A 14163-nucleotide genomic window follows, 5' to 3' on the forward strand; every position below is an offset into this window, starting at 1 on the left:
CGCTGGGAAAAATTGAGGGCAGGAAAAGAAGGTGGTGACAGAGGATGAGATTGTTGGATGGCATCACCGACTCAATGGACATGAATTTGAGCAAACTCTGCTGGCTGCGGCTAAGTTGTTTCAGTCGTGTCCGACTCTGTGGGACCCCATGGACTGCAGCCTACCAGGCTCCTCCATCTATGGGATTTTCCAGGCAAGAATACTGGAGTGGGTTGCCATTGCCTTCTCCTAGGAGATGCTGAAGGACAGGGAAGCCTGACAAGCTGCAGTCCTTGGGGTTGCAAAGAACCAGACATGACTTAGCAACTAAGCAACAACTGCTTATAGAAAAGTTAGTTCCAAGAGTCTTAAGTGCATTTGTTCTGAAGCTCAATGTGATATTTTACAAGTGCCTGATAACACTCTCTGGTGGGGGTAGGAAGAGTTGAGGCCTTGGATTCTGATGCCTGCTTTTGCTTCTTTTTTAATTTGAGAGTGCAAATAGAAAGAAATCTCATCCTTGAAAGTGAAGCAAGAAAGAAACATAGGTGTCTGCTTTTTGAGGGTTAGATACTATTGTACCTGGAGATAATTTCTGCAGGCAGTGAGACCCCAGGGCATTGGAAGCAAGGTTCTGCCCTGTCTGTGCTTCTGTTTCAGAAAGATCTCCCAGGCTGCAGCAAAAAGGGTGGAGTGTCAGGAGACAGACTAGAGACAGGAGCCCAGGTCAGAAACAACTGTCATGGAGCAAGGCATGGATGAAATCGGGCCCCAATATCTCTCTGACACTCCAGGACACCTCGTTCACAATCCACACTACCGCTCTCTACAAAGATGTGATCAAGTACGGATGCACCGATGTCTTTAGTACCTCTGATGAGCATTCTCAGGAGCCCTGAGAGGACTTACTCACATACACCTCCCTTCAAGTCATTTTATTTCCATCAACCCCAAAGGATGGGTGTAGGACAGCAGAAGAGAATTCAAACCACTAGAGTTTTCAAAATTGGCAAAGTCCAGGTTTTGCAAGTTTAGCAATTTCCCAGTAGGCAATGCTACAGTTCATTTAATACTTTAGAGCAATTTACCTAATGGCAAGTTCAGGTAGGAAGATTGGACATGGATTTTTATGCGAAAATACCTGGGACGATTTGCATTTGACCTATGACACCCCAGTAACATCCTCTACCTCTGCACCCCAAAGACTACTTGTAGATTTATTTTTGGCAAAACCAATCAATCTGCTTCTACAGGTTTATTTTATTTTCCTGAGAATTGAAAGAATGTGCCATTGAATTTGTGAACAGAAAATCTTCCCAGTGGAGAGACACTGAGAGGAAAGAGGGCATCGTTTCAGCACCACTGAGGGTTTCTCGAGGGTTCTCTCAGAAGCAGTCTTGAAATACCCATGATTTCACACTAACAGGTCAGTGACACGTTGCTCAGAACCCAATATTCATTAAAAACGGCTTTTGTAGTAGCAGAGGTAGAACTCAAAACCTACTCAGCTATATATGCATAGGAAGACCAAATCATTTATTGTCCAAACCAGAACAACATTGAGAAAGAAAGCACAAATAATCATTTTGTTGGGACAAAAGGAGTAAACTTGAACTGTGCCCTACAAACAAGGAAATATGATCATCACAAATGAATGTATCTGCGAAACAAACAGATTCAAAGACATAGAAAACAGACTTCTGGGGACAAAGGAAGGGGAGGACAGATTGGCAGTTTGGGATTAGCAGATGCAAACTATTATATCAATACAAGGAATGAGTAAAGTGGGACCTATACAGGTCCTGCTGTATAGCACAGGGATCGCTATTCAATATCCTATGACAAGCCATAATGGAAGAGAATATTTTTAAAAAAGAAAGAATTACATATGTATAACTGAATCACATCTCTGTATAGCAGAAGCTAACACAACATTGCAAAACAACTATATGTCAAATAGTTTAAAATATTTTTAAAATTAAAAAAAAGAAAATATGGTCATCATTTTACATGGCCATGTCATAAAATGGGGCCCTCTGTAAAGGTGAATTTCCAGATAACTGAAATTTACCTTATATAAGCTGTTTTTTGCTTTTGTTTTTGCTATTCTTAATGAAAACATTTCTAAAGAAGTAGACTACCAATCCACACATTTTCTCTTTCCTTTAATGGTTTAGAATCATCTTTTTGCCTGATCCATAGTCACCTTGCAGGGTAGTTGAAAACTTTATAAGCAATTACTATAATGTGTTGTAGAATTAACTGTGATCAGCCATGGGGTAATCTGTGTAAGTTATTTTGTCTCTCTGGGTCTTATTTATTTAGACCTAAATTAGGGTCTAAAACTAAAGGGTTTTTCAGATCTCTTCAAGTTCTAATACTTGCTCTATGTGTAAATTTATTAATTCGGTTCCAGGAGTGATTTCCATTTTAATAAAGCTACCTGTTAAAAAAAAATTCAAGAGAGAAAAAAAGAAAAATCATGCAATTTATAAGGAACCGAAATGGCCTCTGTAGTTTTCTACTTGGCAGGGCCTTTGCTGTTCCATTATACCTAAAGTAGTGACTTAACAACAAAGACAGACAGCCTTTCTCACCTTTTTGGATTCTTTCCTCCAACATTCATCCAGCAGGGCATTCCTGCTCACCTGCTCCCTGAGGAGAAATAAGTGTGACTCACTGAGTCTCAGAGCTCCAGGAGCTCGTTCTATCAACAGAAAATGGATATGGATACAAACAGCTTTTGGGTTTTCCTGGTGGCGCAGATGGTAAAGAATCTGCCTGCAATACAGAAGACCTGGTCTTGATCCCTGGGTTGGGAAGATCCCCTGGAAGAGAACATGACAACCCACTCCAGCATTCTTGCCTGGAGAATCCCCATGGACAGAGGAGCCCAGTGGGCTGCAGTTCATGGTGTCTCAAAGAGTCGGATGCAACTGAGTGACTAAGGACACAAACAGCATTAAATTAAGACAGGAATAATAGGCTCATGAGAGGTCAAAAGATCCCAGGGGAAGTTCAGAGGAAGTTCTATCAATTCCAGCATGGCAGAGTGGGACAAGCGATCAGGGGTGGCTTCACGGAGGAGGCTTCAGTGTGACCTTGTACACGGAATAGAAGTTGAACATTGAGAAATGTAGAGAGGGCCTTCCACATGGAGACCATAATGTGCACAAAAGCACAGAGGTAGGAAAATATTTGGGAGAAGGCAATGGCACCCCACTCCAGTACTCTTACCTGGAAAATCCCATGGATGGAGGAACCTGGTAGGCTGCAGTCCATGGGGTCGCTAAGAGTCAGACACGACTGAGCGACTTCACTTCACTTTTCACTTTCATGCATTGGAGTAGAAAATGGCAACCCACTCCAGTGTTCTTGCCTGGAGAATCCCAGGGACAGTGGAGCCTGATGGGCTGCCATCTATGAGGTCGCACAGAGTTGGACACGACTGAAGTGACTTAGCAGTAGCAGGAAAATATTTTGGCAAGAACAAGCAATCAGATTTGCCTGAGACGTACAGAGCTCAAAAGTAGTGTCTGTGTCTTATATATTTTTGTGTCTCCAAAACCTAGGATATAATAAATGCTCAATGCTAACTAACTGTATGAATGAATAAATGGATAGTAAGGGAAGATGAATTTGAGATGGTCATATTTCACTTGGTAGAGTGCCTGCTTGACATACAGTAGGTGCTCAATATTTATTGAGTACATATGGAACAAATGGATGGGTGGATGATGGATAGATGAACGGATAGATGGACGATGGATGGATAGATGGTGGCTGGAAGGATGCAAGCATAAGATTTTGGCAGATCTTAGATGCCATACTAGAAAGCCTAGAGTCAATTTGTTGGTAATGAGATCTCCTGAAGATTTCTAACAGAAGACTGTGCAGATGATAACTAGATTCGAGAAGGCAAATCAGCCAGCACGGAAGATAATACCAAAGAGGGAAACTGGCAGTAGGAAACAATTTTTTGACTCCTGTGAGGCAAATCTTTATTGTATTTCTCACAAGCGTGCTGCGATAATGAACTGAAAATGATGTACGAAGAGAATTTAAGGACCTCATTAGTGGTTATAAATTTTTTTGCCTGGGATACCAAAGATGTCTCCAATTTTATGTTCTGCATCACGAAATTTGTTGTGGTTGACCCAAGGTGTCTTGAACCACAAGTGACTGGGGGCAATTGCTCATAGGGGAGGAGGATGAATCAGGAGGAGGAGCAGGAGGCCAGCTGATGAGGCAGGAACTGAGAGTGGCTGAGGCGCATCACACACCTCTTCCCATTCAGCCCCCAGGACAACTCTCTGCCTACTGGGTCCCCTTGGGCCCCTTCTCTAGGGCATCATAGACTGCGTTGACCAGGGATTTAGTTACAAGGGAGGCTCACCAGATTACCAGATGACCTGGGCACACATCTCGACTGCCACTCACGGCATGAGTCTGGACAAGTTCCTTGACATCCACTGGTGTATGGGAGCCAGCTCCTTGGCCAACTGCATGGCTCTTCCCAACTCTGCGTACAATGATGTCACATGGGTAGCTTGAAATTGAGCACGGCAGGCATATGGACATCACTATTGTTCAGTCGCTCGGTCAGGTCTGATTCTTTGTGACTGCATGGACTGCAGCATGCTAGGTTTCCCTGTTCTTCACCATCTCCTGGAGCTTGCTCAAAGTCAAGTCCACTGAGTCAGTGAGGCCATCCAACCATCTCATCCCCTGTGGTCCCCTTCTCTTCCTGCCTTCAATCTTTCCCAGCATCTTGGAAATTGGTAAATGCTGCGCATGGGTGTTAGTTTTTTTGTTTGTTTGTTTTCCAGAGCTCAGTTGTTAACAACCTAAGACCTACCACTGTGTTTTGTGTGTTCCCACCTTCAAAGTGGAGATAAAATCATAACAATGCTTCTGATCCCAAGGGAATCTTATGGTGATTAAATGAGCTGATGTGTATAACGAGATTACAACAGCACCTGGCATCTAGTAAGTGCTCAATGAATATTAGTTATTATTCTCTCAGATTTTTGTCTGTCTGTCCTTGAGAGGAAGTAGGGAGGGCCTCTTTCATGCATGATTGCTCCCTCCACCCCACCAACCAACCCCAAGCCCAGTGCCTTGCAGCCAGTGTGTGTTCAAGGAGTGTGGACAGAATTGAAATTATCCTCAGGGATGTTCGAGAAGCTCCAGCAATCCTTGCCGGCATCAGCCTCGCTCCTGTAATTAACAAACCCGGCGTAACTTTTACTCCACGGCCTCGCCCTCTCCTGCCTCTCCTTCTTTCTTTAGCTGCCGTTCTTTAACAAATCCCTCTTTTCAGGAACGGGAAGCTGAGTTGTTTTGGGGACATGCCAGGGGAGTGGTGCGCGTTGGCACCACCAGCCGCTGTCACTCTAAGGAGACAATCGGGTCCAAGCGCCAAGCAGGAGAGCTCTCCACCCCACGTTTCCCTGCTTAATCCGCTCTTGTGGCTGCTACCAGGTCAGCAGAGGAAAGCAACCAAATTCCCCGGGCGGCTTTGGCAGGCGGCGCCGCTGTCAGCAGGCCAGAAGTTAATTCCCTCATCTTCCCCCGTGCCACCAACTCAGGGGGCAGGTCTGGCCAGGCTGGCTTTCTGTGTGAGTCTGTCAGGTGGCGTGAAGAGCAGAGAACAGGCGAGCCAGAGGGTGGTCCCTGCACCAGTGCAGCCACACAGGCAGACAGATGGACAGATGTCCTGTTCTAGTGCTGCACGCGCAGGGCCCCCTACTGCTATCCCCCCCAAGCCTCAGCACCAGGCGCTGTCTGATGCTCGAGGGAGGAAGGATGGATAGCACCCCAGTCCTCTGTGTCCCCAGTCCCCCTGTGGCAATGGTGAGAATTTTAACCACAGGGGACCAGGGTACAAGGTCGTCTGTTAGAGTCCAGAGCCTGGTACCCCGAGAAGCTGCCATGTGGGTGGAGGAGCCCACACTACTAGGAGAGCAAAGAGAGAGACTGGAGCTTGCTCTGCTCCATGACACCCCCTCCTCCCCCAGTAGTCTGGGTGGGGGAAGGGGCCAGGGAACGAGCACTTAGTAAGCCTTCTCTGCACACCAGTCACACTGCAAGTGTTTTATCTCGCATAACCCTCACTCACCCAGGGGCTGGGAGCAGCCATCTGAACCCAGTTCTACCTGAGCCAAGGGTGAGTCTAATTCAGAGACTGAAACACCACAGCAGAAATTTAAAACATTTTCAAAACCAGACAATAAAAAATGTACATGTTATATCAGATCCCACTATAGATCTAGATTCATACCAGTTTATGGCAATTATATGGCCCTTACTATGTGACATGCACTCTATTTTCTAGTCTATGGACACTATTCTAGAATTTTGAAAGGCAGGTCTACCAAATGACCTACCAAATTGACACCAGGATCCACTAATGAGTCACCAATACTGTTTGACAAGTACTGTGCCCCCTGCCCTGTATACATCCTCTGCTGGGGGTGGAGGTCTTCCTCCTGGAAAGAGCCCCCAGGACCCACTCAGCTCCCAGAACTCCAACCTGGTTTCCTCCTCACAGGCAGAAGGAAAGCACCATTTGCAATGTCACTTGGGTGACAACTTGCAGCGTTTGTTTCCAGGCCCTCGATAGCACCTACAAACCTTTTCTCCCTCCTTCCCGAGGCCTCTCAAGTCCACGTGGTGGTCTCCAGCTGTCTCCATTACCCCTCCCCCATCAACTCTGATTTCACAAGGAATTTGCAGTCCTGACTGCACACACATACACACACATGAGCGCACACACACACACGACCCTCCAGGGTTCCTGTCTGTCCAGATCGTTAGTGGGGTCTAGGGATGTGTTGTCTGGGGCTCCATCATATGCCCCGCTTGGCTCTTTCACTCTGAATCCCAGGCTATGGCTCCCCAGTAAAGCCACCGGGCTTTACACATTTAAAGGGGACCCTTCACATAGGATCCCCTGGGGGACAACTGAGGTAGAATGCTGTGGGGAACTGTAGTGGGCAAGCAGTCACCCTGAGTAAGGAATGGTGAGATTCCTGGGCTCCCAGAGAGGTCAGGGCAGGGTTGGGGGCAACCGCAAGAGCCCCAGAAGTTCAATTCTTCCCCCGGGCCACAAGGATCCCAGAGCAGCAGAGCGCTCACCCTGAACTACACAGTCTATGCAGCCCCCTGGGCCCAGCAAGCTGCCATCCTCCAGAGTTGGAGTGGGGCAGCAGGGACAAGATACTAGGCTTATTCCGATTCTCTTTTTATTCTCATGTTCCCCATTAATATTCTGATGTAATTGATGCATGCATGCTCCCTTCAGCCATGTCCAGCTCTTTGAGACCCTATGGACTGTAGACCGCCAGACTTTTCTGTTCATCGGATTTTCCAGGCAAGAACACTGGAGTGCATTGCCATGGACATGACAACCCACTCCAGGATTTTGAGGCCCAGGTTAAACGAATCACCCAAGATCACCAAGCCTGTGAGTAGCAGGGCAGGAATTAGAACCCAGGACGTTTAGTTCTAGAGCCTCGGCCTCCCCGGCTCAGCCATACGGCCTCTTGGGATATGTCTGTCTGTGTCAGAGCCCATGTTCTGCATCTCCTTCCTGACCTGGACTTTAAAAACCCCAAGGACAGGGTCTTATTCATCTTCAATAGAAGAAGCAGTAGGAGTAGTGCAGAGCCAACAGCCTGTGTTAAAGGACGCCAAATTCTTCATGTGCCACCAAATGGCTCATGCAAAAGGAATCACTGTTACGTCCAGAGATGTGCATCTCTTACCCAGTGCCCTGGAACTGCCACCCTCTGAAGAGGTCTCTGGGTTTCAGGAACAGACAGCTTCACCGGGTGGCTATGGTTTCCAGCTCTGAGATTCCTCAGGAAGGACAGTCCTTGCTGTGTGGGCACCTGATTCAGCTACATCACTGCACCCTTCACCTATCAGAAAATAACTTCCTTTGAACATCCCTGGTAATCCAGCGGTGAAGACTTAACCTTCCAATGCAGGGGGTGCAGGTTCAATCCCTGGTCAGGGAGCTAAGATCTCACATGCCTTGGAGTCAAAAAACAAAACAAAACAAAAAAGCAGAAGCAATATTGTAACATGTTCAGTAAAGACTTTGACAATGGCCCATATCAAAAAAAAGAAAGAAAGAAAGAAAGAAAATGACCTTTCCTGCCAGAAAGCCCTCCCTGAGCATCGTGGTCCACTCCCAGGCCCTCTCTGGCCCCTGGAGCGCTGGTATCTCCTTGACTCTCAGAGTATAGACTTCCCTAGAATGCACCACTGCAGGCCAGCGTGTCCCCCGGGTGGATGGCTCTGCTGGGCCAGAGAGTGAGCTGCCGACAACAGAGTTGTGACCTGCACCATCTCAAATATCTAGACCATCCAGCCTCCTGGAGCAGTCGCATCTGGGGTCTGCCCCCCAGCTTTTCTCTCTTGTTCTGTGGCCTCTGCCATCGGGCGGGCAAGAGGGATGATGGGCGAGTCCTCTGTTCAGACCCTGGGCCCCCATCTCTTCCCTAAGGGGCGGCTGACTCTGGCAAGCCCGCCCCCAAACACAAACCTTCTTTCAGCAGCACGGAGGCTCTAAGCTTCTCTCCCCTCAGCCAAGAGCCATTGTATCAGCTGTGATTTATGTAAAAGCTTTTGTGGGGCTCCTGGTTTTGACAGTCCCTGTGTTGTCGAATGGTAATAATTACGGGTCCTTTCATCCTTTATTTACGGGATCGCTCTGGGGGGAGAGAGGCCTGGGGTAGGGGGAGGGCTGCTGGGGGAGGGTGCACTTGCTTTTCTGAGCCTCGGTACAGAACCAAAGAAGTAGGGGTCCTTTGGAAGTTATAAATAGCAGTTCCCAAGAATAAAGAAGTCACCTCTCCAGGCTTCGGGAGCTCACAGAGGACAAAGGACGCTGCGAGCTGGGAACACCAAGCTTCTCCGGGGCTGACAGGCTAAACGGAGTTTCCAGGGCCCGGCCCCTTGTTTTCAAAAAGCTGATTTTTGTCTGAACTCAAGTCTCTGGCAGAGGTGAGGGAAGCAAGTTGATTTCCGTCAGCTAACCAGTTCTAAGCCTCTCAAGCCAGGGAGCCTTCTTGTTTCATCTCAAACTGTCTGATTGTTAGGAAGTTCTCCCTGAAACTGAGCTGAAGTCCACCTCTCTAAGCCCACATCAGAGGGGTTTCCTGCCGCTTGAGGTCCCATGTGTTCCGAGGTATTTCCCAGCCTCCCTTGCAGTAGGGCTGGGACTCGTGGCTGGCTTTGGACCACAGTGGATGGAAGGACGCTCACCACTCCAAGGCTGATCCTTAACATTATCCCATATGATCACGGGGAAGGAAGGAAGCCATGTGCCCCTGATGGCACAGCCACGGGCAAGGAGCCTCAGTCCCCCAGGCAATGCTGAAAGGAAGGCAGCAGAGAGAGCTGTGCATCCAGCACTAAACGTTACTGTGAGTAAGGTAGTCCCCAAGCTATGCTAACACACTGAGACTTCAGGGTTTATTTGTTCCTGCAGCATCGCTGGTCCTAGCCACACCGTTGGTCAGAGAATAGACGGGACATGTGCCCTCAGAGACCTCATGATATGATGAAGGAGACAGTCACAGGACACCATCCCAGGGGTTGCACAAGGCCATGCCTGTAACAACACAGAGAAAAGCATCTTGTACCAGACTCAGTGTGCCAAGGGAGAGGGGGGCATGTGAAGTGACCTAGAGGATGGAGCAGGACGTGGCTGGTAGAGTAGGTGTGAAAGAAATTTCTGATGAAGAACAGGGCAGGAGAGGCCAGGAAAGAAGCCATGCCGACCTCACAAGAGAACTGCCCCCTGCTCGAGGCTAGACTTCATCTATCTCTCACGTGACCAGGTCAAATCCATCCACAAGTGCCCACAAGGCTTCTGTCTAGAAGAGTGGCTACATGTCTGCTGGAACTGGAGCAGACTTTTGTGCAGAGCTAGAACTTGGTCAGCGACTGCAGCGTACTCCTGCTTGGAAAATCCCATGGCCAGAGGGGCCTGGTAGGCTGCAGTCCATGGGGTCGCTAAGGGTTGGACACGACTGAGCAACTTCACTTTCAAATTTCACATTCATGCATTAGAGAAGGAAATGGAAACCCACTCCAGTGTCCTTGCCTGGAGAATCCCAGGGACAGGGGAGCCTGGTGGGCTTCCGTCTATGGGGTCGCACAGAGTCGGACACGACTGAAGCGACTTAGCAGCAGCAGCAGCAGAACTTGGTCTGCGACTGCAGCACAGGGAAGAAGAGGGTCACGTCCAGAAGTTGTTGGCTCATGGGGAGAGTGTGGATCCCAGGGGAGGGTGTGAAATAGGGTGAAAACCTACAAGATGTGACCGTGGCAGACTGAGTTGGCATTGGCCCCAGGAAACTGAGATCTTTCTAACATGGATCCAAGGCCTTCATCCAGGATGACAAATGATAAGTAAATCATGAGGTGTGCCTTAGATCAGGGAGTAAAACTTTTCAACCCATCACTGTTTGGGTCTTCTGTCCCTTCCCCTCTTTTACCTAAGAAAGCCAGTTTGATGTCACTGGAGAGCAGAGTCTGGAGGAAAGCCAGACTAGACCAAGTTCCCGCCTCACCTGACATGAGCAGCTGGGCTTCTGGTTAGTCCCTCACCCTTCATGGTGGAAGCTCCAAGTCTTCATCTGCAAAATGGAGTTAATAAGATCTCCTCTGAAGTTGACTGCAAGCTCCTTGAACCCGTACTCTCCATCCTTGAAGACAGTGACATGCTTCATACCACGCCTGGCACATGGTAAGCTTCAGTATTTGTTAGCTATTACTATCACTCCAGTATTCTTGCCAGAATAATTCCATGGACAGAGGAGCCTGGCGGGCTGCAGTCCATGGGGTCACAAAGAGTCGGACACAACTGCGCGACTAACACACACACATTATCACTTTATCTCTGTTACTATCAAATACCCAACTCATAGAACAGATAAGCTCTCTACAGAATAAAAGGAATTGTTCAGAAGACGTTCTCTAAAGATGCAGTCTTACACCATAGACCACCTCTAACAGCAAACTAGCGGCTATGTTTAGCTATATTACCCTTGACAAGCTGAGTTCCTCAGACCACAGGGTCCTCCTGGGTGAGACAGAAGATCTGAGGGGCTGCAGAGAGGAAGCTTCCCTGGAAGAAGGTTCTCCCTGGAAGTTTGAGGACCTTCCCAGGACACAGGAGCACTGGTCGGTAGGAAACAGTCAGTCTTCTGTATCCGGGGGAGAGTGGTTCTAGGACCACCACTGCCCTACACACACAGACACCCAAAGGTGTCAAGATGCTCAAGTCTTTTACATAAAACGTGTAGTGTTTGCATATAACCTACACACATCCTCCTATGCATTTTACATCATCTCTGCTGCTGCTGCTGCTAAGTCACTTCAGTCGTGTCTGACTCTGTGCGACCCCATAGACGGCGGCCCACCAGGCTCCCCCGTCCATGGGATTCTCCAGGCAAAAACACTGGAGTGGGTTGCCATTTCCTTCTCCAATGCATGAAAGTGAAAAGTGAAAAGTGAAAGGGAAGTCGCTCAGTCATGTTCGACTCTTAGCAACCCCATGGACTACAGCCTACCAGTCTCCTCCATCCATGGAATTTTCCAGGCAAGAGTACTGGAGTGGGGTGCCATTGCCTTCTCTGTACATCATCTTTAGATTACTTATAAAACCTAATACAATGCAAGTACCATATCAGTCAGATCAGTTCAGTTCAGTCGCTCAGTCGTGTCCAACATGTGCAACCCCACGAATCGCAGCACACCAGGCCACCCTGTCCATTACCAACTCCCGGAGTTTACCCAAACTCATGTCCATTGAGTCAGTGATGCTATCCAGCCATCTCATCCTCTGTCATCCCCTTCTCCTCCTGCCCCCAATCCTTCACAGCATCAGGGTCTTTTCCAGTGAGTCAGCTCTTTGCATGAGGTGGCCAAAGTATTGGAGTTTCACCTTCAGCATCAGTCCTTCCAATGAACACCCAGGGCTGATCTCCTTCAGAATGGACTGGTTGGATCTCCTTGCAGTCCAAGGGACTCTCAAGAGTCTTCTCCAACACCACAGTTCAAAGCATCAATTCTTTGGCGCTCAGCCTTCTTCACAGTCCAACTCTCACATCCATACATGACTACTGAAAAAACCATAGCCTTCACTAGACGGACCTTTGTTGGCAAAGTAATGTGTCTGCTTTTAAATATGCTATCTAGGTTGGTCATAACTTTCCTTCCAAGGAGTAAGCGTCTTTTAATTTCATGGCTGCAATCACCATCTGCAGTGATTTTGGAGCCCCAAAAAATAAAGTCTGACACTGTTTCCCCATCTATTTCCCATGAAGTGATGGGACCAGATGCCGTGATCTTCGTTTTCTGAATGTTGAGCTTTAAGCCAACTTTTTCACTCTCCACATTCACTTTCATGAAGAGGCTTTTGAGTTCCTCTTCACTTTCTGCCATAAGGGTGGTGTTATCTGCATATCTGAGGTTATTGATATTTCTCCCCGCAATCTGATTCCCGCTTGTGCTTCATCCAGCCCAGCGTTTCTCATGATGTACTCTGCATATAAGTTGAATAAGCAGGGTGACAATATACAGCCTTGACCTACTCCTTTTCCTATTTGGAACCAGTCTATTGTTCCATGTCCAGTTCTAACTGTTGCTTCCTGACCTGCGTTTAGGTTTCTCAAGAGACAGGTCAGGTGGTCTGGTATTCCCATCTCTTTCAGGATTTTCCACAGTTGATTGTGATCCACACAGTCAAAGGCTTTGACATAGTCAATAAAGCAGAAATAGATGTTTTTCTGGAACTCTCTTGCTTTTTTGATGATCCAACAGATGTTGGCAATTTGATCTCTGGTTCCTCTGCCTTTTCTAAAACCAGCTTGAACATCTGGAAGTTCATGGTTCACATATTGCTGAAGCCTGGCTTGGAGAATTTTGAGCATTACTTTACTAGCGTGTGAGATGAGTGCAATTGTGCAGTAATTTGAGCACTCTTTGCCATTGCCTTTCTTTGGGATTGGAATGAAAACTGACCTTTTCCAGTCCTGTGGCCACTGCTGAGTTTTCCAAATTTGCTGGCATATTGAATGCAGCACTTTCACAGCATCATCTTTCAGGATTTGAAATAGCTCAACTGGAATTCCATCACCTCCACTAGCTTTGTTCATAGTGATGCTTTCTAAGGCCCACTTGACTTCACATTCCAGGATGTCTGGCTCTAGGTGAGTGATCACACCATTGTGATTATCTGGGTCGTGAAGATCTTTTTTTGTACAATTCTTCTGTGTATTCTTGCCACCTCTTCTTAATATCTTCTGCTTCTGTTAGGTCCATACCATTTCTGTCCTTTATCAAGTCCGTCTTTGCATGAAATGTTCCCTTGGTATCTCTAATTTTCTTGAAGAGATTTCTAGTCTTTTCCATTCTGTTGTTTTCCTGTATTTCTTTGCATTGATTGCTGAGGAAGGCTTTCTGATCTCTTCTTGCTATTCTTTGGAACTCTGCATTCAGATGCTTATATCTTTTCTTTTCTTGTTTGCAAGTACCATATACTGCTACTGCTGCTGCTAAGTCTCTTCAGTCGTGTCCGACTCTGTGCAACCCCATAGATGGCAGCCCACCAGCCTCCCCTGTCCCTGGGATTCTCCAGGCAAGAACACTGGAGTGGGTTGCCATTTCCGTCTCCAATGCATGACAGTGAAAAGTCAAAGTGAAATCGTTCAGTCATATCCAACTCTTAGCGACCCCATGCACTGCAGCCTACCAGGCTCCTCCATCCATGGGATTTTCCAGGCAAGAGTACTGGAGTGGGGTACCATTGCCTTCTCCTAAGTACCATATAAATAGTTGTAAATACAGTCAATGCTATATAACTTGTTGCCAGCTCAGGGCAATTTCAAGTTTTGATTTTGGAACTTCCTAGATTTTTTTTCCTGAATATTTTGATCCTCAGTTGGTTGACTCTGAGGATGTGAAATCCACAGATATGAAGGACCAACTGTACTTACAACCCTGTGTGTTCTACAGAGCAGGCGTCAAGCCTCTGGGCAGAATGGAGAAGGGACTATCCGTTATGCGCCAAGCCCCTGCACTCAGATGATCGACTTTACTCCTCACAGCAAATCTGTGAGAGAGGTGTCATCAACCCATCTTACTGTTGGGGAAACTTAGGCT

Source organism: Bos indicus x Bos taurus, chromosome 11, assembly GCF_003369695.1.
Source record: "Bos indicus x Bos taurus breed Angus x Brahman F1 hybrid chromosome 11, Bos_hybrid_MaternalHap_v2.0, whole genome shotgun sequence".
Classification (NCBI taxonomy): Eukaryota; Metazoa; Chordata; class Mammalia; order Artiodactyla; family Bovidae; genus Bos; species Bos indicus x Bos taurus.